Raw genomic sequence first — 24,650 nt, 5'->3', positions numbered from 1 at the left:
GTAAATTTCAAATTCAATTTTTTAAAAATATCCTAAAAATTTTCATATTTTGAAAAATCGCGTTTTGAAAAATGTGTCTAAAAATCCATTGGAAATTCTTAAATATAGATCTCGACAAGATAATTATAAAAATATAGGGTGCTTGTCGTCCCGGGGCAAATTTTTTAAAATATTCAGTTCAAAAGTTTTTTTTTATTATTTCGCCATTCTGAAAAAATGGTTGGAATTTTCGAACAATTGAAGCCAAAAAAACTTCCGTAAGTCACAATCAAGAAAAAAATCTCTTATGGTAAATTTTGAAGACGCTTGGAAAAGGTCAAAATTTTCAGAGCATTTTGATGGTTCTGGACCAAGATTTCCAACGCAATCTGTTTCAAAATCAATTTTTGAAAAAAACCAACCAACCAAACCCAAAAACTGTCACATTTAGAGATTTTGGAAATGTAAATGTAGAAGGAAAAAATTGTGAAAGCTTAAATCAACAAACGAATCTCTTTTTGGTACCTAATTTTCGAAATATAAAGGAGGCGACAATTTTTAAATATTTTTTTTTACAATAAAATGCAAATACGTCGAAATCCGTTATTCAAAAAGATTTATATGTATTATCAATATTGTACTTTTTTCATATGAAAGCTAGATCTGTAAAAATATGGACAATACATTTAAAAGAATGAAATCGTAACGGAACATGCAGTATATTTGGACATAATTTAAAACTGAAGCTTTAAACTAGTTCTAGCAGACTGTGTCAAGTTGAATGTTTAATCTTCCGTGTCTAGACCATTGGAACACCTGTATACATACCATACCCTATATAGTTGTACCTTAGGATAGCACAAACATAAGCAACATAATTCAACGAACTATTTTTGCAGCTAATGACAAGAACCTTCGGTTGTGGTTCGGTGTTAGAGCAGCATGCGAGCCGCAGGCGAGCGTATAAAAAACAGTAAATATGTGCAACATATATTAAACAGTTTTTTTACCTATATGTATGTGTGGAGTAAATCTCATCTGCGATTTATTCTTATGTTAGTAGTCCGAACCGCACGTAAGCATACATTAGAGACGTTTTTATATTCTTATAACAAGAAATCTTGCTTGCGGTTCGACCTAAAGACAGCGTATGCGTCAGATCTCAAAGAGTATTTTTTGTGCTTAAATTTATTTCTCTTTAAGTTTGCTTACCAGGCGTAGAAAAAGGCATAAGCAACACGTCTCAATAAGCCAGTTTTGTATTTGAATAATAATAAACCTCGCCTGCGGCTCGCGTTCTAGCAGCGTAAAAAATAGTACACACAGATGTTCAAATCGCCAGTAACGAGCGATCAGATCAATGAAAATGTTTTCTGAACGTACCTAGAATTTATTTGGGAACTTTTTTTAAACACTTGCTTTCAAACTTTACCAAAATGTAAAAATTAAATATAATATTACATAATAGAGCTGAATTAGTCATCCAATATTTAGAAAAATTTTTTTCGGACTCCTTTTTGACTTCTCATGTCTTTTTTGGATTTTTTACATTTACAGCTTTAACCCAAGTCATAACATTGCAAGAAAATTAAATAAACCATTTTTAATATAATTAAGTGAACCATCCATCAACGTACTTTTGTTGTCACAGCACTTACTAAAAAAAATCCCCCTCTTCAATCTCTCGCCACCTAACTGAATTAAAAATTCGAAAAAAATCTATATAAGCAACCCGTCGCGAGGTGTTTATTCTTTCAGTCTAAACAGGTCTTAAAAAAGTTTTTTGTCCCAGCAATAATTTATTTTAATGAAGTCAGAACACAAACAACTTGACACATTATTTACTGCTCGTAACCTAATATTTGATTAAATCATACGCGTATGGAATTACGCTGCACTAGAGAACACATGTTAAGCTCATTCGAAAATAAACAAAATTGGTTTAATTCAATATCGAAAATGGTAAACATCTCTCCTACTATCCGGTAGCAAATTGAAACTGATAACGACACCATCCCGCGTCAAATAACGGCAATTGTGTAAATTAATTAAAATCTAGTCCCGCGATAATTTAAATGTAATTCGATTAATTTAAACTGCTGGCGTTTATTATTGTCCCGAGCTGAAAATCGATGATTAAACTACAATAACTGCGATACTTGATCCGGGATAATGAATTGCCGCATAATGAAACCGAAAGAAAATTGTAATTACAGCGAAAGCGTATCAGAACATTGTGCAAACAACTTCATTACAATGAGCTTTGTGCTTTCAGGTCCTATGTCTGCCAGGATATCCGGACTTAAACGGAATTTTAAATGCGTCGCAGTCATTATTTTTCGTTAATGAAATAATTATCTTCCACAATTTTTTCATTTAAGACCACAACAATAAAACGGGGGACTTGTACGTCACAATAAAGTCCAATTAAACTGGATAATTAGCTTAACTGGGAGCTTTGGAATTAATTGGAACTTTCGGCGGCGCATTTTTGATTTTATACCGAGGGTAGTAATTTACTGTAAGTGGCTGATGAAAATTAACACAGTAGAAATAAAACAAAAGCTCTTGCTACACTGTCACCGACAAACAGACTAAATGAAGCTTTTTTCAGCATACATTTCATGCATATGTTGTAAATTGAATTAAATTAAATTAAATTCAAAAGCAGCTTGTACAGGATTTCTGTGCTCTGCATCAATGACACCTCAAATGGTTTAAACCGTACTTGTTTAATTTAATTTCTCACATTTACATATTTTAAAGCTTTCGGTCGATGTTTGGGGTTTGGTGTGTATTACAAAGATTTACCTTTAAGAGTACCTGCGGGACCCTACTAAATTATGTACGATTTGTAAATCAGGGTTCACTAGCCACCTAACTAAAAACATTGTGCCTACGTCAAGTCTAGGTGCTTTCCAGAATTCCGGAAATACGTTTAATATGCCATTAATAAATAAAACGACAGCTGAGGATTCCCGGCAATGCGACATCCACATAAACTCAAAAATGGAGTATTATTTAATCTCATCACAAAGGACAGTTATGAGTACCTCCTTCTCGCTTCGTTTCACCCCAAACCGAATCTCCCTCCTTATTCGCAAACTTCTGTACTAGTTTTATGGTTCATTTTATTTGATATCTTTAGAACGACGGCGCCACAAAGTTTTAGAGACGAATAAAAATTTTTAAATAATTTTCCCAGCAAAACACAAGTATTTAATAAAATTTTATTACGTTTTGGCAAGTTTATGCTTTGCTGTGGTGTGGTTTCGCTTTGCTTCGTCTTATACAACAAGTCCTTCATTAATGCTTTTTATACCGTCATTTATTCTCCGTTAAACAAAGACCATGTTTATAAAAGTAGTTATTTAGATGAGCTTTATTCAAAAAGCGCCGTAAATAAGCGACACTGGCAGGGTGGTCCTGCTGAGACGCTCGATGAAGTTGCACCTCATTCACTGAAAAATTTAATGAATCTCAGATGCTGGCGCAGTTGATACGCTAAACACGGACGATTTTTTTGAAAAAACGACGATATAATTACTGCGGTTATGTTAAGTAAGACCGACTTAAAAGTTTCGCCGAAAACTTTTCTTATTCACGTTACGGTGGTGAGTCTGGTCCCTTGGTTAAGTAATTGATTGTTACTACTATTTGTAGCACTTTGTCTTCTAAGCCGCAACAGGCTCCAACACCGAAGCTTAGCAGGCACCGCATAAATATTCATTAACTTTTTTCGACTCGTCCTCCCACATCCTGGCTTTCCCATGGTTAGCATAAGGCACTGTTAATCGATTGTGTCCCCTCGGGGAAGGGATGCGAAAGTTCCACGGGAAGAAGTTTGGACAAATTTTTACTTTGAAAAAATCAGTGATGAGGTGATGAACGATTCAACAATTTTCTGAAAGTTGTTTCTTTAAAGAAGGCGCCGGAAAACTTTGTGGGGAAGTTTGTTTGGCTGGGAGTAATGAAGAGGTGATAGCGTGAATGTGGTAAAATTAATATATCTAAAGAGTCGTTCAACGTATTTGAGAAGTTTTAATCTTGTGGGATTTATTCTGGATTGTGGAAGTAAGGAGCTCATATGGGGAGTGTTGCAACATATTTGGGTGGATTATATTCTATAGTACGTATATGAATGGTGGTTATTCTCGCTGTGATCTCGTTACATTTTTATAATATATCTTCTTCAAACCTATAGCTTTTTGCAGGAGAATTCTTTATTTTCTCTCTTAGTTAAAAAAAAATTGGTCTCATGCTGTTAAACGGAACTTTTAGTAGTCCATGAGGGACTCAAATCAAAATAACGACGGTGATCGAAACTTTTCTCTGATGTTACCGTGTAAAAATAACGTTACATTTTAGTAAAATAATAAAATATGATATTTCTAGTTTGCTGATTTGGCTTTTAATTAATGGTAGTCAGACATGGAAACGATGGAATGTTGGTGCTGAGTAAGGTCAAACTCCTCCAAAAACGACTGAATTTGACTGAATGTTGTCCTTTCCTGAAATTTGTTTGCAGCTGAATATTAAACTAATTTTGTTTTTGAATAACTAGCTGTTTGTCATTTTTGAGACATTATTTTTGTAATTATAGTAACATACATATAATATTTATCTATAATAACATTTTGTTATAGTTGTTCGAATAAATAGTAAATAATGTTTAAAAAAATCTAGCGGAGTGGGATCCGGAGATGTAGCAGGCCATTTAACTCTCGACTACGAATCGCTTCTCATGCACCAGGATAGGTTGGTTATATTTTAGTAATTTCTTACTATTCTTGCATTATAGAGCGGTGCCTCGCCTTGCCACAACTCATTTCTTAAAACGCCAGACACATTTGTCGCGTCAGTGTACTTTCGTAAAACATCGGCCCTATAATTTTTCCATTAACAAGTCCTACAACTTACTTACATTTTTAATTGCTCAATATTTTAGAAGTTAGTGTTCTAAATCAGTGTGATTATTTGTAGGCGGTAGGGACGATTATGTCATTATGGAAGCGGGGTTCATTTAACCACGCAATGTCATGAACAATTGGTTCATGTTCAACGGTTTTCAAAATCTCTATGAAGGAAACCCTGATATATCTAAACAAATTTTGTATCAATATATCAAATAAATAAAGTTTTTTGTGAACCGGAAGGAGAAACTCTTTTCAAAGATACCAAAATTTCGAGGGCAAAGATACCAAAATTTCGAGGTAAATTATGTTATTTATAGAGATAGCTTTCAAAGAATGTCGCTAAGGAATTCTCAGTATCCTTTTTACTTCTCGAGCGTAAGCTAAGAATGCACATATTGTAATGGCTACGTTTCATGACCCCTCGAGAAGGAAAAATAGGTCTCCCATTTCCGTGAGTCTGTCTATCTGTCTGTCGTCTATCTCTCTGTCGTCTGTGTTTCGATATATAGAAAATCTCCAAAACTACCGGACCCAATGTTGTCAAATTTTGTATATCTTAGGAACATCGTATAGATACTAAAACACTAACCAAGATTTGTTTAATTGTTATCCCCACCAACGATTTGATGAGGTCACTTCAAAATATCAGTTTTCACTCTAGGCAAAAACCGTTTAGAAGTACCTATGGTTGAGATGGTTACACCCCTGCTAATAACTTGAAGGTCGCCGATTCGATCTCCTCACGGGCCAATTTTTTTTTTCTTACACGGAGACTGTAATCTATATATTTTGTTCTAAAAACCTGGATTTGCTTAATTAGATATCAGGTGCTAGAAAAGTTCTATCTAATAACATATTTATTAACATTAATAGTAGACGATACATTTTCATCATCAGCTAAAAAATTGCAAAAGTTCTATATAGACAATGGCCGGTGTATAAATTTGCATTAGATAAATTCACACGTTCCTCCCAGTTGATTTTAAGGTATATTTTTTTATTTTGTAGAAAAAATTGTTCGAAGGTTATTTCGACAGAACTTCCCTCGCCCCTGAAGTACAGTCCAACAAATTTTGTTTCTTTGAAAAATTAGATATACCTACAATTTTATTTTATGATATTTCAAAAAAATATAGTCGCTTATAAAACGTTGTTATACAGTTTTACGAAAATTTGATGCCTAGGGTAAAAAACTGGTCTAAAGTTATTTACACAGAACTTCCCTCTTGCCTGAAGTACAGGCGAACAAATACAGGTTCTTCGAAAAATTAGAAAATTATATTTCGCGTTTTTGTGATAACAGCTATAAGTTAAAAAGGTAGTAATGAGTTATCAAAATACAGGTAAAGGAGCATACTATAGTTATAATTCAAGTGAGTTTCTCCATAACAAAATTTTATGCTAACGTCATCAATATCTTAGCAATAACTCGTATATCACCTTGAATTAGGTGCAATAATACTAATAATAATAGTACTATATGCTCAAATTATCGAGAAATTGGGGTGAGGCTTTCTTCATTTGATGAATAAAATTGATATTCCTATTCAATAATATTTTTAAGTTAACCTGTATAAGTAAATGTAAAAAATATGAAACCGTTGATAAAATTTTAGGTAGAATTTATTCGGCAAAATTTGCATTAACGATTTACAATTCTTATGTTGACTTTAAAACCTTCAGAATATTTCAAAGTATTCGGTTTTGAAGTTTCACAGCTAAATTGCGAGACGTTGTTATGCTATTTTGATTTTTTTCTCAAAATTCTAGATGTCTAGTATCGAGAAAACATTCATATTCGTCGGATGCACCCTAGTACAATACTTCCTTAACTCACGCTCAGAAAGTGAAAATCAAGGCGCATTCATAAATCACACATAAATGCAAGAGTAGGTTATTTGATAAAATTTAAGTGACGTATTAATTTTGATTAACGATATTCCCACTCAACATATCATATTTGACAAAATGTTCTACGTTAACCGTCAAATATTAATCATTATTTACTGTCGGGAAAAATGTTCGAGCTGTTCCCTTGTCATAATCCTCAAATCCCTAGAACACCATAATCTTCGATCCTTAGAATACCAATATCCTCATCAAATTCTCATAACATCATATTCCTTAAATCCACAGAACATCATAAAATTCATATTTTCATAACGCCAGAATATTCAAATCCTCAGAACATCATAATTTTCAAATCCTTAGAACACCATAATCCTCAATTTTCAGAACACCATAATCGTCAAACCATCAGAACACCATATTCCTCAAATCCTCAGAACAGCATAATCCACAAATCCTCAAAACACCATAATCCTCCAATCCTTACAACATCATTATCCTCAATTTCTCAAAACATCATAATCCTCGAATCCTCAGAACACCATAATCCTCAAATCCTCAGAACATCATTATCCTCAAATCCTCAGAACACCATTATCCTCATATCCTTAGAACCCCAGAATCTTAAATTACTCAAAGCATTAGAATCCTCAAATCCTCAAAACATCATAATCCTCAAATCCTCGGAACATCATAATCCTCAAATCCTAAGAACATCATATTCCTAAAATCCTCAGATCATCATAATAATCAAATCCTCAGAACACCATAATCTTTTAATCCTCAAAACACCATAATCCTTAAATCCCCAAAGCATCATAATCCTCAAATCTTCAGAACACCATAATCCTCAACTCCTCAGAATATCATTATCCTCAAGTCCTCGGAGCATCATAATCCTCAAATCCTCAAAACATCTGGCAGCTTCACGATCTAACGAAAATATTATACTGGTAGCACGCTTCATTATTATGTTACAAAATTCCATTCTCTTTTTTTTCCTCCTCAGATAATAATCGTTGATGTTTTTTATATTTCTAAAATTTAATTTTAAGTTTTGATTCAAAATTCTCAAAACAGTTGTATTCCCAAATTTTGTCCAATTTACGTACGTGAAACGCAAATTTTATAAAATCTTAACAATTCGATGACTGTGAAAATGATTCGACAAATGATTGTTGAGCTACCACGTCTATGAAACGCCGTATTAATTAATTAGTATGACCCTTTGCTTTTATCACAGCGTTTAGAATTTAGATCAGAAGAAAAAATATAAACTCCGAAAAGTTACTTGAAATGTCATTTCACGCCATTATTACGTAACCGTGAATAGTGATTTTGAATTTTATTTTTGCGCAATTTAAGAGAAAAATGAACTTAAAATAAAACGGAATCTCCAATTTCGAATATTTTGGTGTGTCGGGATTTTTCCACGCTTTTGACCAATATACAACAAGAAAACGATGAGAGTAAATAAAAATAATAAATGTCACTAATAAAGCCATCTACTCGTCAACTCCCAAACAGTCAGTTTGTTTTCCACGGTCTAGTTTTTACGATTATATGTGACCGCAATTTTTGTTTGAACAGTGTGTTTTGTTTCTATGTTTACTCGAGTTCGCTATTTACCAACTTTTCCCCGCAAAAGCTTCCATTAAATAGACTTCTGGAACGACAAACGCTCTGGTAATGAATATTCTACAAATTTCCGCGTTCAAATAAAACTTTTATCTGGCGCGTCCCTAACAACGTTTCACACTCCTTAAACCATAATAAAATTAGGCGAAAACCTCAATTCGTAAAAAATCCAATTTGTAGCACCCCTTTTCAGCCAGTCCAATACATCTTCCGTGACGTGTGACATTTTAAACTAAACAATGTCACATGCAAGCCCCACATGTGGTGGGCAGAAAGACAAGAAAGACAAGAGGATCTCCGTAAAAGCGTTTTGAATTAATAAGAAGAATGGCTGTTTCGATTCGGAGTGACACGTAAAGCAAGCGCAGAGGAAGTACAGTCACGGTGCATTTAGACCCATGAAAACGATCGTCTAAATTTAAATGCTGGGGAGTCATTCGGCCACTTCGCGACTCCGTGGGTGTACGCCGCCGTCCCATGAGGTGGATACGCCTCATTTCTCAAATGAATTACGACCGTTTTGCGAAACAAACGACAAATTGCGCGGAAATCGCGACGTCGTCGCCTTCATTATTAAAATCAGCCCCCATGAAGGCGCCCATGCGAAAGGAACCGTATGAAATTCGATACTCGATCATTTTCCAATTTAAATTTGAGTGTGTGGAGCCCTCATCAGGGCAAGATGATGACGGGGAAGAAAGGAAACTTGATACGTCCTTTGCTAACCTTTGTGAGGGGACCCTTTGGAGGGGACACAGTCGATTAAGGACTGGGTGGTATGCTAACCATGGGAAAGCAAGGATGTGGGAGGCAGACTTGAAAAAAGTTAACGAATATTTATACGGGGCTTACACAATACGGTGGCAACAAGACAACTTGATGAATGCATATGAATCATGAAGGTGGAATGTTGCGAAGAAGGTGTACACGTAGTTCGGTAGCTATTTATATTTTAAAAAGAATCACATTAAATTTGTCGTAGGAGTTGCGGCTGCGAAGACCCGACTGCCACAGCTGGAGGAAATTATCTTCACTTTGTGGTGGTAATTGCGAATTAAGGAAATTTAAACGGGAAAATGTATGAAAGATAAGAAAAGTAGTCGAGGAAATGAGACACGTGTCGTTACGGGCCTGTACAGTAAGTTGCAATTTGAGATTATCGCAAGTGGTGGTCTATACTTAAGCAAAATGTTATTTCTGACGGGTTAATTGTTGCATGCCAGTAGTGAGTCAAAGTAGTTTTTTCCTTTCCTGTACTGAGAGTACTCGAGATAAAAATGCTGCTTCTGTTGCCAAAACACACCTGGATAATTTTGAATCATTCTCAAATAAAGACGTAGCTTTAAAAAAATTGGTTGAACTTTATTTTGACAGAATTTCCCACGCACCTAAAGTACAAATCTAGCAAATCCTGCTTTTTTGAAAAATTATAAAATTTGATTTTGTGATTTTTGTTTTGTGGTAATCTCTATGTAATAACACCCCCCGCAGCCCCTGCGCCGTGGAAGCGCAAATTCCGCCACGTCCCACAAATACGGACAATGTAAAATACATTTAACGCAGATAACCAACGGGAAAAAATGGCATGACCTCTCAGCAATAATGACATGCTTAACTTCGTGTGTTTATACATCGAAAAAATGACACGTAGGAATTTGTTTAATCTGAATGTCTGCCAAACACAGGACGATGTGAGTATTCTAACATCTTCGTTCTTAATTTGATCATTAAAAAATTTCTGATGACGTCATTAAAATAGATAATAGTAGTCACAGCGTAAAATAAAAAAAAAGGCCAAGTTTGGCATCGAACGTGCGACCGTCCGGACGGACTATGGACGGTTATATCTTGAATTATATTGTGTCTAGGGGTGCGATTTTGTTTCTCGATCGAAAAAAACTCGATAGCGATAAAATCTCGTTGCTGATTGGTTGAGAGGCTGAGTTGGTGAGACATTTCTCTCGCATTTCTCGATTCTGACACGAAATCAAGTCTTCATGGAGTGATATTTTCTCGATAGCTCTGAATGAAGTGATAAATTTTGGAGACATAACCTCGAAATTTATGTCAAAATAGAAGTTCAAAATGGTAATTTTGAGTTATAAGTTCTTAAAATTAAAGTAATTGCAAACTTTTGAGCATTTAATAAGCTTATATGCAAAGAATAAATGCAAACTTTGCATTTAAAAGCTACGCAATGACATTTATCGCAAGTGATAATTTATCACTTCGATCAAGAAATAAAATCCCACCCCAGGGGGATAATTTCTATAACGATAAAATATGGGAACCGATAAAATGTGGTCGTCTTTTTCTTTCGCATCTGAAATTTATATTTTCGTCCTTGTCATTTATCGCTTCGTATCGTATCGGTAGAAACAAAATCCCACCCCAATAGTTTCGGAGATAATTTGTCTAATAAAAATCGACACAGACAGACAGACTACAGAGACGGAAACGGGAGATCATGTTTTCGTACCCTTGGGGTCATGAAACGTCAAGAAAACGTGAAACTGCCCGATGGACTCAATTACTATACTTCCTTAGCTTACGCTCTGGAAGTAAAAAGGTTGATTTTTGTCGAAAATTGGAAAAACAACAAGCGAAACGAATTTGTGAAAATAAAAAAAGCACAATTTATGTTGTTAAACTGCGAAATTATCCATAACCAACCATAACAATTTGTCTGTTCTAAAAGACGATCTACGTAATTTGGTGACATTATGGCCAGCGAACACTAGATCATAAATCAAAAAAATTAGTTCACAAGATTACTTCGACAGAACTTTTATCGCCCCTGAAATACATTCCAACAAATTCCGCTTCTTTGAAAAATTATAAAAAAAAAATTGTGTCTTCTGATAACTTTTATACCGAGTATCTGGAAATTGGCGGATTAACTCTTCAGTACGTTATGTAAGAGGGTGTCTGGATGCTCAAAAAAATAATAAAAACATTCTTTATAAAGTAAATTACGAAAAAAACGTAATTTTATAAAAATAAAGTTGGCAACACTGCACAAACCTAATGCGTGAATACCTCCGGCTTACTTTCTGATTTCGTAGTAACGATAGTGACTGAAATATACCTTTTATTTTTTTAGGACAATAACCATAACAACCAGTAGTCATTAATAAAACAAGCTGTTATTTTTCAGTAGCAAATAAACAAAAAAAAAAACATTTCATAAGACATTTATAAATTACATATAAACAAACACAACAAAAGAAAAATCCATTAAAGCATAACCAACTGAGCACTAGAGAACATGTTCAAAATTCCTGCTCGTAATGCTTCCAAATTTTGATCATTTTTTGTAAAACTTAGTCATCAGTATTTACTAGGATAAAACTGATTTTGGCAAATGACATACCCTCTAATAAAAGAGAGGGTGGGTGGGCGGGGCTAGTAGCTGCTAAGATAAGACTGATTTTGGCAAATGAGATCTCCTCTAAGAAAAGAGTGGGTGGGTGGGCGGGGCTAGTAGCTGTTAAGATAAAACTGATTTTGGCCAGTGACATACCTTCTAAGAAAAGAGAGGGTGGGTGGGCGGGGCTAGTAGCTGCTAAGATAAGACTGATTTTGACAAATGAGGTATCCTATAGAAAAGAGATGGTGGGTGGGAATAGCTAGTAGCTGCTAAGATAAGACTGATTTTGGCAAATGAGATATCCTCTAAGAAAAAAGAGGGTGGATGGGCGGGGCTAGTAGCTGCTAGAGCAGGTTTCATCACGAAAGGGTACAGCTGGTGGGAGCGCGCAAATCATTATTTTGGTTTGGCCTTACAAATATCGTGAAAGCAGTGGCAGCAGCGATGAATATTAATAAAAATATCAATTTTCTATTATTTTATTAGCGTTGACATTATAGAAAATGAATTTAAAGGTTTATTAATGCTGTATTATCATGTATGAGTTGAATAAAAAGTAACTAAAAGAAGTAAAAAGTACTAAATTACGGTACAGTGTACAGTCAAAGCTCTATAAACGATAATTATGCTAAAATATGAACTGTGATTATTACTTCGGGGTTAAAAACAGAAAACGTTAAGCCTTATTATAATCCAATTTTACGGTATTGACAAATTGTGTCAGAAAATTAAAAACCATGTGACTATTGTCATGGGTTGCTAATTCTCAGGGTTTTATCCCCGCTTTTATTTAAAGATTTAACTGTTGATTTAAGACTAGTCGACTATGAAATAGCGTATGATACTGGTTTATAATGCGGGCTCGTGAAATTTTTTACTAATGCTAAAATCCGTCACATTATAAACTCGTTTAATAGGAATTAAAAATACCAAATTTTTTGTGATACATTGTAATAATTTATTGTTACATAAGCCTATTTTTTTACCAATTTTTAATTGTTTTTGAAAGAAATATAACTCAGCGGAAGCCGAGCCTCCCTTCTCAATACATCGATGTTACGCCACTGCTAGCCCGACTACAAGTCACGCAACCTAAGCCCCGCCCCTGTACCCTTTCGTGGTGAAATTACATCTAATAAAAGACTGATTTTAGCAAATGAGATATCCTCTAAGAAAATAAAGGGTGGGTGGGCGGGGCTAATAATGAGTGAGCGGTGCTAGTCCCTGCTGAAATAAGATTTATTTTGGCAAATGACATACCCACTAAGAAAACAGAGGGCGGGTGGGCGGGGTTAATACTTGCTAAAAGAAGACCGATTTTGGCAAATTACATACCCGCTAAGAAAAGAGAGGGTAGGTGGGCGGGGCTAGTACCTGCTCTGATAAGAGTGATTTTGGCAAATGAGATAGCCTCTAAGAAAAGGGAGGGCGGGTGGGCGGGGCTAGTACCTGCTAAGGTAAGACTGATTTTGGCAAATGACGTACAGTTTTATTCACAAAATATTGGGCAGCATAACTTGTAAAATGTGCTTTATTCAGATAACCTAATTTACTGACAATAGTGTCATATCTGTAGGATATTAATGATATCAAAAGCATCGTTTGATAAAATAGATTTTTTAAAAGTGCTAATATTTGTCAAAATGACAGTAAAGCTTGAATCACATATGATTTGCCATAAATGATAGAATGACAGTACCCAATATTTTTTGAATAAACCTGTATCCTCTAACAAATTTAATTAAATTATTATAAGAAAAGTCACTATAGAGCCTCCACAGCACTTTTAAATTCTTTCCAAATATGCATAACTAGACGCTCAAAATTGTTTTAAATTAAAAAAAAAACACGGGGCCCAAAATTAACTCAAAAACAGGTAGGTCAGGCAGAATTTTCAAAAAATGGAACACCAAAGTCCCCCAAAATTGTTTTAAATAAATTACAAAAAAAAGCTCCCAAAACAATACATCATGGGTACTCAAGAGTCTCCCGAATTAAAAGCAAAAACACTGCAGCACTGAAGACTTTTTCAAATTCATAAAAAATAAAACACTAAAAGCTCAAAAGAGTTTCCAACTTCATTGAGAAACAAAATACCAGATTCCTTTAAATGTATCCGAAAATAAAATACCACGGGACCTAAAATTAACTGCGAACATTTTAAACGTATGGTTTTGAAAACTTTGACAAGTTTTATATTTATACAGGGTGTTATTGAAAGGTACGTACAACAAAATTGACAGTTATTCGCGAAGTCTAAGAAGTCTGAAAAATTTATTTTGTGTTATCAAAATTATAAACGGAAAATTAACCCTTATCCAACCTTTCTAGACGCTACTGAAGGCTAAATAGATAAAATTAATTTATTTTTGTAAATCCTAGCAACTGTAACAATAAAACTTTTGTCAAGACTAAATATAGAAACGAAAGATGATCTTTTTATCAGAGGCGTACAAGGAATTTGGACATAAATTTTAATAATTTTTATCTCTAAAAGAACACTTTTACCTGAACTTTTTTTTACTTTTAGCACCTATACTTCGAGACCAATTGCCGATTTTATTTTGTACGTACCTTTCAATAACAGGCTGTATATTTTATAGATAACTTGAATTATTTGCATTTTCTTATTGCTAAAAGATTTTTCTCCTAGCATTTGATCAGGCCAGTAATCTTAAGCAGGTAGATATTTATGACATGACCTGATCTGATCTGATCTGACCTGACCTGATCTGACCTGATCTGACCTGACCTAACCTGAGCTGACCTGACCTGACCTAACCTGACCTGACCTAATGTGATCTGACCTGATCTACAAAAATTTCATATCGCTGGCTATTTTGACGGGGCTGTTTTGACGGGAGTTCTTTCGTCGTGAAGCTATTTTGTAGGGACTATTTTGTCGGGTCATGATTCTAACGTCATCGATCAACATCTCGGCATTATTGTTTATGTCATTAATTTCTTCTATTATTGTTAACCTTAATTTGTCCAAATTGTTGACAGGTGTTCAATTAGTAGTGTTTCGTAAATACGATCACAAAAAAGATTACCAGGAATAAAACTAAAAAATCTCGGGGGCCGGATATTCTCTGTCCGGTTGTCAAAAAAGGTGCTGTAGCCCCATCTTGTTGGAAATAACCTACTTCCATTTCATCAGCGTTAAGTTGTGTAAAATCTGCCAAAGTTCTTGATAATATCTTTATCGAACACCTGTCATTTGCAAGAATTGAAGTGACCAGAAGAAATTAACGAAATAAACAATGCAGAGATGTTAAGGTACGTGATCTCATTTATCCTTACAACAAAATCGGCAACATTTTCAGCATTTACTGTAATTTGGTTTCTTTAATTAATAAAATTAATTAATCTTTACACTTATTTCATTAAAAATGTATCTCTGTATTTTAACCACCGACATGCCAAATCCTTTCCAAGGACCATCTAATTACAAATCTTGATTCCCCAATATTTAAAGCCACACTTTTCTCATAAAGAAGGGTTCGTGTATTTATACACCGAGAGCGTTCAAATTGTACACTAAACTGCTTGCACGATACAATAAATCAGCCAAATCGCATTTTTCCCGCAAAGTGTACTGACTAATTAATCCGCTTATGAAACCCCTAAGGAAGCCATCCCCACAATTACCCGTTTAATAAATAACGCACGTTATCCAACAATTACGCAATTTATTCATTACATACACGCATTGATCGTTGCACCGATAGGATTTTCGTGTATTTACAAGCAGCGTATATGGGGTTGGGGTTGCAGGGTCCGTTGCGGTATTATTGCCGTGAAAGCTTTGTTTCTGCTTATGAATAAGTGATGTAGGAATTGACAGATGTCTAATACCTCGTTTAATCCACCGTTTTGCTTTCTTGTAACACAGATATTGTATTAGGTCGGCATGTATTATTTACCGAACTAATTCCAAACCGAATTTAAATATTTGCATGATTCTTTTATGAACCGCGTAGGGAGGAAATTTGGACGAAAAGTGCATCTTTTTAAGCATTACTCGGAGCTTGTGAATATTTTATGGATGCTTGAGAATTCCTAAATTGTGAAAGCTTCGCGTAACAAGCACGCTACTAAAGTTCTGCTTTAGACGAGCCAAATATGTGCCATGTAATTTTCTCATTAGTCATTCATAAGCTCAAAGCTTCATGTTAACGGTAATGATGATTGAAGCGCCGAGGAAGAATTTGTGTTTAAGGAGATAACAGGATGGCTGATATTAGGTCAAGTGTGGGTTTAATAATTTAATAATTTTTGGCTTAGATTAAGTGGGAATATTGATTGGTAATTGTTATCCAATACGTGATAAGAAGTGGAACAGAAGTCGATATGTAATAATTAATAGTTTCGTTCGGTGAACTAGAAATGTCATACAATAATAACTAGGTACAGTTCTAGACTCTTAGAACTAGAAGGACACATTTTACATGTGATTAAAATAATTTCGTTCAAGTTTTGTACATTATAAGCTTCACAACGAAACGCTAATCTTCGGTTTACATTTTATTTCTCTGTTCGTTGCTTCCAGGCAATCATCCTTGCCATGTTTCCTCTTCTCACGCATGTTTAAAAAAGCGCAGATTTCATCACAATTTGCCTTTAGAGCACGTTAAGCAGCTATAAACGTTTAGTACTCAAACATCCCGTCATAATTTGAGTTTACACTGACAGTGTCACACCGTCGACTTAACACACACAAACCGTGCTTTTAACGCTTTGCCACTTGCCACGCATTCTGCTGCAGCTTATCAAAACTGAAAGAAAACAGATTGACTTTTAATGATTAATGAACGTCTGGATCGTATAACCGGAATTTTATTTGTGTACTCGCGTCTACCTGTCCATTAATATTATCATCGCTTACAATGTACCATAATCTGAAATTTGTTCGAGGATATCTTTATGTCGGTTGCAGCGGCACAAGCATAAAAGCTGCAAGAATCGACTTTATGACAAAACACAGATCAGCACTCGAGTACTATCTGCTAGTGCACAGCTTCGGTCTGAAAGCATTTTTAAGTAACCAAAACACTTTTAAAGATATTTCTAGTCAAGTGCCACATTTGTGACATGTGGTGAGGAGTATCCGGAGCTGTGTGACGTGGAGGGGAGGGAGGACGGTTCATTCATGGATTTTTACGCTAGATCGTGGACGAGTGTGGGAAAAATGGAATTTATAATCATATTTGCGAAGCATAAAAACGTTCGCATAAGAAAATAAAATAATTAACACTGTGTCAATGTTTGTCTACGCGCTTTTTCGACGGTCAACACAAAAATATACCTCGAGGCGATTTCAAACCCCAATTTTTCGCTGATAATACATGTTTCACAACACCCCGATTTATAATTCTATTCTGGTTCTCATTTCAACTTTTTCTAAATAAATGAGTGATTTTTACAGACTTCGACAATTAAAATAATAATGCTACAACAAAAAATAAAATAAACAGTGTTTGTAATGAAGCTGCTGTGACAGCCAGACGAGTAAACCTGCAGGTAACGATGAATAAAAAAAACCGATACGTGATAATATTCTGTCTTCAATGCTCATGTATTTCAATGTAATATTCATGCGAAATGTCAAGGAATACTTTCAGCAAGTTTTGCAAGAGCACGCGAAATAAAGTCATGCATGCGAGGAAAACATCGCTTTTAAAATAGCGCGTAAAATTGCTTGACTTCGCTTTCTGTATGGATAAAAAATATATGCAATAAACGACAAACGTTGCCATTTTCCGCGAAACAAGCACCTTTAAATCTTGGTTTCATTCAGTGTTACCTCTGGCGTGATATTTAGATGCTAGACAAAATCCAGTCTTGCGGGGTTGGTGCTTTCAGGCTGAAGAAAAATAAAATTGGTCTTCTTACAATCACTATTGTTTGCCAGACTTCGGCCTCGCGGAAGTGATGCTCATTGCCGTCCGATCGCCAGCGCTATTGCAGTCGTGGCCTACAACTTCTGGGATTCTTAATGACAATTACTTCTTTTTCTAGGTTTTCCTCAGGTATACGAGTTCTTTTAGATGTTAAAATGCTTTAAAAATCAAAAATGCCTGTTTTACATCATTTCACTTCGGCTGTGCCTAACTCTGCTTATAAGTACAGGGTCATTATAAAATATTGTAGTCGAAGAAGGCCATGATTTTGGTGACATTTTGTGCCGCCTTTTTCAGTTTTGTGGAAAGGATTACACTAATATTGGAATTTTTATTTTTTACGCCACATTAGTTGACATTAACGGCTGCACTGTTTCAACGCTTCATCAAATGCTGTCAGATGTCAATAATTTTTTCGTTTGTACTGGTACGTTTTCCCTCACTTTGTGCGTTAATTGACTTGTCTTGTTTTCATTTGTGCTGTCTTCCCCTTTGTTAGAACTTTAATAAGTGTCTCAAAAAACAGTTTTTATCAAAACTACAGATCATTGTGAAATAATCTCAGGTAATGAACACAGAGGAATAGCTATGGTCAGTGTTACAAATGATTTTTTTAGTTCTTTGGCGCAATCATCATGCCTATTACCGTAATGGGGTGTTAAATGAGGATGGGGATGGAGTGTACTCTGTGGAGGCGTCTAAAAACGAGTATCTAGTGAAATGTTCTGTTGTCATTGATGAAGAATCTTTGAAGACGCTATACGGCGAATTATGGCCAGATTTAACGACACTGGTAGCATTTCTAAGTGAAAACCGACGGGGAGACCTCAAGTTAGTGAAGACGTTGTTGAAGATTTAAGGATGAGAATGGAACAAAGTCCGAATAAAGCTTTGTCAAAAATCTTTACTGTCCGGAGTACCATACAGCCCATGTCAGAAAATCGTAAAAGAGAAGTTACATATGCATCCATACAAGATTTTGTTGGTTCAGGAGCTGCAACCAGCTGATTTTCCTTGCCGCGTTGGGTATTGTAGTTGGTTTCAAGCTGATATGGACGATAACGGGATTCTCGATTTGTCGTTCTTTTCTGATGAAGCCTGGTTTCATCTGTTAGGCTATTATGTCAACTGACAGAACTTCAGAATTTGGTGTATAGAAAATACTCACGCTTTTGAAGAAACACCATCACACGCAATGAAGGTTGGTGTGTGGTTAGCTGTTTCCAGACGACGATTCATAGGCCTGATACTTTTTCAAGTAAATGAATGTGATCAATAAACAAAATTAGATGTAGAAAGTGTATGTAGGTACTGCAATAAAGTTTTTTATTTTCAGTAACTTTCATTTTTCTTTCGGTGTTAGTTGCATTCTCTTAATTTAAAACTTACTTCAACTTACTGTTTAGTAATAATTGTAATTTTACTATTAGGAAAGTTAAAAATCTTTATTAAACATTCTGTTGTTTCAAGAGATCTCATAATCATCTACAGAACTCTTAACACTATGCTCCTGAAATTTTATTGATTTTTTCATCTTTTTTTGTTATAGAAATTTTGAAAAATCTTGATATTAGGATGGCCATGTGGGCGTGTTTTGGGTAGAACCTCTTTGACATTCCTGTTATGCAGATCTGGCATGTTTCAGATATCTAGAAACTGCAAAGCTGAAGGTAATGTTTGGACATAGCAGTTTTCACCTATTGTAGGGATGAAGATCAAGGCTTTCAGTTGTGTTTTTTCAAGAGAAAAGCACCGGTCACAAACCATGTCTGCACCAATATTTTGACGATTCCTTACAATTTACAAACAGAACTTTCGCGGGATCACAACTTTGGCAAAATTATTTACTGCAAAAACTCATTAGGTACTCATAGTGTTCGTTAACTGTGATAAGACTTGCTCTGCCATTGTCCATTACGTGATTTTTCACAATTTTTACCTTCAGGGTACCTATAAAAATGTAATTTTTTAAATAATTACCGTGTTCATTGGTTTCGACAAACTTAACCTCACTTTTTGGATTTCATTATTTGAAAAATTATTGCTTCTTTGCAAAACAGACCAGATGATTTATTCTGTTCAACTCCAATCGACTTTCCAAGGTGTAATTCATGACAAAGCCCTTAAACGTTTTTCTGACAATTTACAATTTTTGAAACTGAAATGTATTGCAGTGGCGTTCACAAATGCTCGATAACACTGCAACCCTTAATGCTCTGGCCTGGCGTCTTCTCGTGTCTATTTAAAATGAAATTAAACCGCGAACCGGGCATTTCAATTTTTGACACATCTGACAGATTTGTTTGGACGTTCGTGACATTTCAAAACAGTTCAAATCATTTTGGTGATTAGCGGCACGAGAAAAATTTCATTTGTTTTTCATAGGTGAGTTGACTACAATATTTTATAATGACCCTGTATAATTATAATAAGAAATATAATAATAACAATCTACATATTAAAAATAACTCCTAACATCCCTGATTCATTTATGCAATGACAAAATTTTGCACTGTTCTCACGTATGTTTTGGGTAATCTGCAGTGTTGGCGAATTCTTTAACTCTTAACGAAATTGAAGCTTTCATAAAAATTACAAATAATTTGTTTCTACGTGATGTTTTCTATGACTATTTTTTTAATGTTGGCTATTTCTAATCCTGGTTCATTTGCTACTAACTTGTTGATTTTTCGATATTCCACCGTATCGTCTGTATAAAATTATGTTCCTCTTGTTTTCCTTCGTATTTTTGTTCTATAAAAAAACAAGAATTCTTACCATGAATCTAATACCACCATAGTTCTCGCATTTTTGTTTCTCTCCTATTTTATAGATTGACGACATTCCTTCCAGAGATGATTCTTCGTTTATACACTTCGTAAATAGCTATGTTATCGTTCTTAATAATTACTCGGTTTTTATTTCACCAGCGTAAACTAAGGAGGTACTTTAATCGCGACCATCGAGTGTTTGACTATTTTAATATTTTTTGGACGTCTTATGAGCCCCAGAGTACGAAAAAATAAGTCTCCCGGTTTTGTCTGTCTGTCTGTCTGGATTTTTATTAGAAAGATAGTCTCCGAAACTACTGGATCGATTGTTGTCAAATTCTGTATATATTTATACATTAGAAATATCATGTACGTGCTAAAACATTAACCAAAATTTGTGTAATAAATGTAATAATCATTCCGTGTTGTACACCGATATCTTGCGCACGTGCAAACCAAGTGCGTTGTGAGCGTATGTGTTGCGGCGCCAGATCTGAGTAATTTGATATTTCCGTGAGGTCTGCACGAGTGAATCCGATTCTCATCTTCGTTGACATTTTTTTTAAACAAATCAAAGACAGCTTACCCCATTTTTTTCATAAATTACACTAATGTCGCGCCCGCCTATATTCAATAATAGTAAAATAATTATTATTACAATAACAGCCCCTCACCCAAAATAATATTCGGGTCGATTTGTTCCATTATTGCTTAAATAATCTGTACGCTCCTCTGCTTTAAGAAAACAAAATCAAATTTAATTTTCTTTTAACAGAAATGCAAGCGGCCGCTGGTGCTTGTAATGGTAACGTATTCATAGTCGAGTTCCTTCAAAGTATAAACATAAACACTCGAAGTTAAGCATACTACTAAGAGTTTTTTTTGTCATTTGGTTTAAATATACTTTATATCGTCCGCACTTGTGTGATCACAAAGCAAAAAACGCAGGATCGGATTTTATAATTTTTCAAAAAAGCTGGATTTGTTGCGCTATACTTCAAGGGCTAGGAAAGTTCTATCGGAATAAACTTCAACCAATTTTTTCATTAACTCTGCTTTCTGTTATTTAAACTTATAAATGATTTCTTTACCCTTTTCAATATTAGTTCTATTATTCCACTTTTTATATGCTTGATTATTCTTATGTATTTTCATTCACAAATTTCAGTTTTTTCACCAACAGTTGGTTTTTATAAGATTCTTCCTGTTGTCAAACGAGATGTAGTGAGAACTAATTTTCTTCCCTCATCGTATATGTCGTACGAGTTTCCAGGTTTCAGTGGTCTTCTATCATCTTCTTGTTGTGTGACTAATTTTCTTACTTTTCTTCTAAAGTTTTTCCGCTTTCACTGTTTTTACTTCCCGAACATAAGCTAAGGAAGTATTGTAATAAGGGCTATCGGGCGAATGGCTACTTTCATGATTGCTTTCTCGATGTATCATGACCCCAAGTTTGAAAAAATAGGTCTCTCGTTTCCGTCTGTCCATCTGTCATTTGTATGTCAAATATCTGTGGTCTGTATGTCATCTATCTGTCATCTGTCGTCTGTGTTCAAATTTATCACGCAGATGTTTTCCGAAACTACCAGATCAATTGTGGTCCAATTTTATATTTATGTTATAGATACAGTGTAAACGGTTAAAAGCTAACCAAAATTCCAAGTCCCCAGCAATAACAATTTGACGACGTTATTTCAAAATTTTGCTTGGTAAATGTTATTCAAATTTTATAAAATAACATGTTCTTGTACTTGTTATTCATGAATCCGCCTTAAGTTTTTTGCCTCAGGTGTCTAGAGTTTGTTAAAAAAAATCCAAATTATATAACATTTTATACCAGTATAAGGGCAATCGGTTTGATCTCCCCATGGGTCTTTTTTTTTTCTTACGCTGTGACTGGTATATATATATATATATATATAATCAACTCCCATCTACCTTTCGGTGTAGGGTTATACTTTCTTCTTCTTGGTCTTCTCTCAGTTCATCTATGCCTCTTTCTTCTACTTTGTCTGTATTTCTCTTGTTTGCTTTAGCCCCTAATAGTTCTTGGAAATACTGCCGCCATCTTTCCATTACTTCCTCTGTTTTCGTTATTATGTTTCCATCTACTCCTTTAATAGTTTCAGCTCTTGCTGTTTTTCCTTTCCTTGGTGTCTTTAGTACTTTGTAGAAAAGTTTCTGGTTGGTTTTGCTGTTAGTTTCAAGTTTTTCTCCAAATTCTTGCCAGGCTTTGTTTTTGGCTTCCTTCACCATGTTCTTTACTATATTTCTTTGCTGCTTGTATTTGTTGTATTTTTCTTCTGTTCTTTTTGTCAGATATTCTTTCCACCTCTTCTTTTTCATTTTTATTTGGTTTTGTATTTCCTCACTCCACCATGCTGTTCTTCTGTTTTTCCTATTCATTTTGCTCACTCCACATACGTCTCTTACTGCTGTTGTCATTATTCTCTTTAATTCTTGCCACATTTGTTCGGTGGACATACTTTTCATGTTGTCTTGTCTTTTTTGTATTTCTTTGTTGATTGCTTCTTCATATTTCTCTGCTACTTCTTGTTCTTGTAATCTGTATGCTTTTAATGTTTCTTGTTGTTCGGTTCTGTGGTCGTGTTTTCCTTCATTCTCATCTTTGTTGTGTTGTTTAATTTTCCCTACTAGTAGAAAATGATCGCTGTCTATCTCTGCTCCTCTCATAACTCTTACATCTTTAATCGCCGTTCTATTACTCTTTTCAACCAATATATAGTCAATAATAGATTTTTCGTTCCTGTTTGCTACTACTCGCGTGTATTTATGTATATCTTTGTGCTCGTAGAAGGTATTGGTTATAATTAGATTATTGCTTGTGCAGTATTCTATCATTCTTTTTCCATTGTAATTTCTCGTTATTTCACCATGTCTTCCTATAACCTTTTTTGCCTCGTTCTTCCTTATTCCTACTCTTGCATTGAGATCTCCTGCTACCAATATTTCTCCCGTGCTGGCCTTTGTAACAATTGTTAAGTCCTCCCAGAATTTGTCTTTTACTTCTTTTTTCTCGTTTTCGTTCGGTCCGTACGCCGCTATAACAGTGGTTTTTTGTTTCCCGATAGTTAGTTCTAAAGTTAGCAATCTTTCTGTCCATCCTTTCCAGCTTGTGATATTCTTTGCTAATTTTTTGTTTACTATACAACCTACTCCTTCTGTTGCTCTTTTATTATGTTCTACTCCCTGGTATATTAGTATGTGTCCATCTTCTGTTTTAATTTCTCCGTTTCCTTTCTTCTTCGTTTCTGTCAGTACTAGTATGTCTAGGTTTGTTTTGTTGAATTCATAAATAATCTCATTTTCCTTCCCATTCAGACTTCTTGTATTCCATACTCCCAGTTTCCATATGCCATAATCTCGCCGTGTCGTTGCCCTTATCTTCTCCGTAGCCCTCTCTTTTCTTAGTTTTTTGGAGTGGTTATTATTTTACCTGTATTGTCTTCCAGGCACTTTTTCTCTTTATTCCATATGTATTTCTTTCCCTCCACAAACAGCCTCTGATATCCCCTTTTTACATTTGAGTTCTTTTTCTTTTCTTCATCTCTTATTTCTTTTATTACTTTTTGTATCTGTCTTTCTCTTTCAGTAAGGTCTGGTGACTGGTATTATCTATATTTTTTATTTTTATTGCTCGAACAACTAGATTTGTTGTTTGTACTCCAGCGCCAAGGGAAGTTCTGCCTAAATAACTTTAGATCAAATTTTTCTGTTGATCTCTTTTCAGGTGCGCTTGCCTCTTTTAGTTTATTTCGTGATTTGTTTCCACCATCATTTTGTTTTTCTTTGACATATTTTTGAATTCTTTGTTGATCAACTCTTGGTATAATCTTTATTGATATAGTTTTCTTAAGCTATCCACATCCATTTCTTCTAACTATTATTCTACTTGGGTCAGAATGTCTGGAAAATGGCGGATTAACTTTGTAATAATTTGATAAAATTCCATTTGACACCAATGTTTGCCTGATATAAAGCGAAGGTACAAATCAGCAAAAATCGAGTAAGCAGTTAAAAATGTTTGATGTATCAAAAATCGTCAAAGTTTTCAAAACACTAAAAATGTTCGCAGTTAATTTTAGGCCTCCTGATGTTTCATTTTCGGATAAATTTAAAGGAGTCTAGTGTTCTATTGCTGGATGAACTTGAAAAAATCTTTTGAGCTTTTAGTGTTTTATTTTTTACGAATTTGAAAAAGTTT

The 24,650-nt window shown here is 34.8% G+C and overlaps 1 long non-coding RNA gene across 1 annotated transcript; it reads right to left on the bottom strand.

The window, feature by feature from the left end:
- Positions 1-18,544: 18,544 nt before the first annotated feature.
- LOC135133626 (uncharacterized) lies at positions 18,545-19,641 on the bottom strand. The gene is made up of 2 exons (XR_010281181.1): positions 19,352-19,641; positions 18,545-19,303 (listed from the first exon to the last, which is right to left on the bottom strand). It is a non-coding gene; the product is annotated as an uncharacterized LOC135133626 (long non-coding RNA).
- Between the last annotated feature and the right edge of the window lie 5,009 nt (positions 19,642-24,650).

This window comes from Zophobas morio, unplaced genomic scaffold (assembly GCF_036711695.1).
Source record: "Zophobas morio isolate AGI-343-1 ecotype UQ-CSIRO unplaced genomic scaffold, CSIRO_AGI_Zmor_V1 ptg000022l, whole genome shotgun sequence".
Lineage (NCBI taxonomy): Eukaryota > Metazoa > Arthropoda > Insecta > Coleoptera > Tenebrionidae > Zophobas > Zophobas morio.
This window is presented reverse-complemented; position numbering and strand designations above follow the sequence as displayed.